Source organism: Aethalodelphis obliquidens, unplaced genomic scaffold, assembly GCF_003676395.1.
Source record: "Aethalodelphis obliquidens isolate GAN/ISIS:26980383/991018 unplaced genomic scaffold, ASM367639v1 scaffold321, whole genome shotgun sequence".
Taxonomy (NCBI): domain Eukaryota; kingdom Metazoa; phylum Chordata; class Mammalia; order Artiodactyla; family Delphinidae; genus Aethalodelphis; species Aethalodelphis obliquidens.
Window position 1 is genome coordinate 19,658 of NW_020838235.1, and position 3,110 is coordinate 22,767.

Here is a 3,110-nt window from a genome sequence, read left to right on the forward strand (position 1 = left end):
AATGTTGTTATAAAGCAGAAACTAAGACACCATTGTAAAGCAATTATACTCCAATAAAGATGTTAAAAAAAAAACCTAAAAATAGAATTACCATATGACCCAGCAATCCCACTACTGGGCATATATATCCTGAGAAAACCATAATTCAAAAAAACACATGTACCCCAATGTTCACTGCAGCACTACTTATAATAGCCACGTCATGGAAGCAACCTAAATGCCCGTTGACAGACAAATGGATAAAGAAGATGTGGTACATATCTACATGGACTATTACTCAGTCATAAAAAAGAATGGAACTGGGTCATCTGTAGAGACGTGGATGGACCTAGAGACTGTCATACAGAGTGAAGTAAGTCAGAAAGAGAAAAACAAATATTGTGTATTAACGCATATTGTGGAACCTAGAAAAATAGTACAGATGAACCTGTTTGCAAGGCAGAAATAGAGACACAAATGTAGAGAAGAAACCTATGGACACCAAGGGGGAAAAGCGGGGGTGGGGGGATGAATTGGGAGATTGGGATTTACATATATACACTAATTTGTATGAAATAGAGAACTAATAAGAACCTGCTGTATAAAAAAGTAAAATAAAATTCAAATCAGAAAAAAAAACACTCCCTAACACCAAAAATAAACTTAAAGTGGATCAAACACCTAAATGTAAGACTGGATACTATAAAACTCTTAGAGGAAAACACAGGCAGAGAGTGCTCTGACATAAATCGCAGCAAGATTTTTTTTGACCAACCTCCTAGAGTAATGAAAATAAAGACAAAAATAAACAAATGGGACCTAGTTAAACTCAAAAGCTTTTGCACAGCAAAAGAATACATAAACAAAATGAAAAGACAACACACAGAATGGGAGAAAATATTTGCAAATGATGCGACTGACAAGGAATTAATCTCCAAAATTTACAAACAGTTCATGCAGCTCAATACTAGAAAAACTAACAACCCAATCAAAAAATGGGCAGAAGTCCTAAATAGACATTCCTCCAAAGAAGACATACAGATATCCAGGAGACACATGAAAAGATGCTCAACATTGTTACTTATTAGAGAACTGCATATCAAAACTACAATGAGATATCACCTCACACCAGTCAGAATGGCCATCATCAAGAAGTCTACAAACAATAAATGCTGGAGAGGATGTGGAGAAAAGGGAACACTCCTACACTGCTGGTGGTAATGTAAATTGGTATAACCACTATGGAGAACAGTACAGAGGTTCTTTAAAAAACTAAGAATAGAGCTACCATATGATCCAGAAATCCCACTCCTGGGTATATATCCAGAGAAAAATACAGTTCAAAAGGATACATGAACCCTGATGTTCATTGCAGCTCTGTTTCCAATATCCAAGACATGGAAGCAACCTAAATGTCTCTCAATAAATGAATGGATAAAGAAGATGTGGTACATATATACAATGGAATATTACTCAGCCATTAAAAAGAACAAAATAATGCCATTTGCAGCAACATGGGTAGACCTGGAGATTATTATACTAAGTCATGTTAAGTCAGACAGAGAAAGCCAAATTTATATGCTATCACTTATAGGCGGAATCTAAAAAAAAAATGATACAAATGAACTTATTTACAAAACACAAACACTGAGACTTAGAGAATGAACTTATGGTTACCACGGGGAAACTGTGGCAGGGGGGTGGGGGGAATAGATTGGGAGTTTGGGATTGACACGTCCACACTATTTAAAATAGATAACCAACAAGGACCTACTGTATAGCAAAGGGAACTCGGCTCAGTATTCTGTAATAACCTAAATGGGAAATGAATTTGAAAAAGAATAGATATGTGTATATGTATAACTGAATCACTTTCCTGTACACCTGAAACTAACATTGTTAATCAACTATACTCCAATATAAAATAAAAAGTTAAGGGCTTCCCTGGTGGCGCAGTGGTTGAGAATCTGCCTGCTAATGCAGGGGACACGGGTTCGAGCCCTGGTCTGGGAAGATCCCACATGCTGCAGAGCAACTAGGCCCGTGAGCCACAACTACTGAGCCTGCGCTCTGCAACAAGAGAGACTGCGATAGTGAGAGGGCCGCGGACCGTGATGAAGAGTGGTCCCCACTTGCCACAACTAGAGAAAGCCCTCACACAGAAACGAAGACCCAACACAGCAAAAATAAATTAATTAATTAATAAACTCCTACCCCCAACATCTTAAAAAAAAAAAAGTTAAAAAAAGAAAAAGAAAAAGAATGGATATCTGGATGGGTATAACTGAATCACTTTGCTGTACACCTGTAACTAACACATCATTGTTAGTCAACTATGCTCCAATATAAAATAAAAATTAAATAAAAATAAGTAAAATAAAAGATAATAATAAGCAATGTATAAATGTTTATGTCCCAGGAAACAAAAGAAAACATAGAATTTGAGAAATGAAGCCAGAAGATAAAAGAGCAAATTAATAAATATTTACTGACAACCAAAAAAACATAGGCAGAAGACCCATTTCTCCAAAGAAGACATACAGATATCCAGAAAGCACATGAAAGGATGCTCAACATCGCTAATTGTTAGAGAAATGCAAACCAAAACTACAATGAGATATCACCTCACACCAGTTAGAATGGCCATCATCAAAAACTCTACAAACAATAAATTCTGGAGAGGGTGTGGAGAATAGGGAACCCTCCTACACTGCTGGTGGTAATGTAAATTGGTATAACCACTATGGAGAACAGTATGGAGGTTCCTTAAAAAACTACAAATAGAACTACCATACAACCCAGCAACCCACTACTGGGCATATACCCTGAGAAAACCATAATTCAAAAAGAGTCATGTACCACAATGTTCACTGCAGCTCTATTTACAATAGCCAGGACATGGAAGCAACCTAAGTGTCCATCAACAGATGAATGGATAAAGATGTGGCACATACATACAATGGAATATTACTCAGCCATAAAAAGAAATGAAATTGAGTTATTTGTAGTGAGGTGGATGGACATAGAGACTGTCATACAGAGTGAAGTAAGTCAGAAAGAGAAAAACAAATACCATATGCTAACACACATATATGGAATCTAAAAAAATATGGTTCTGAAGAACCTAGTGG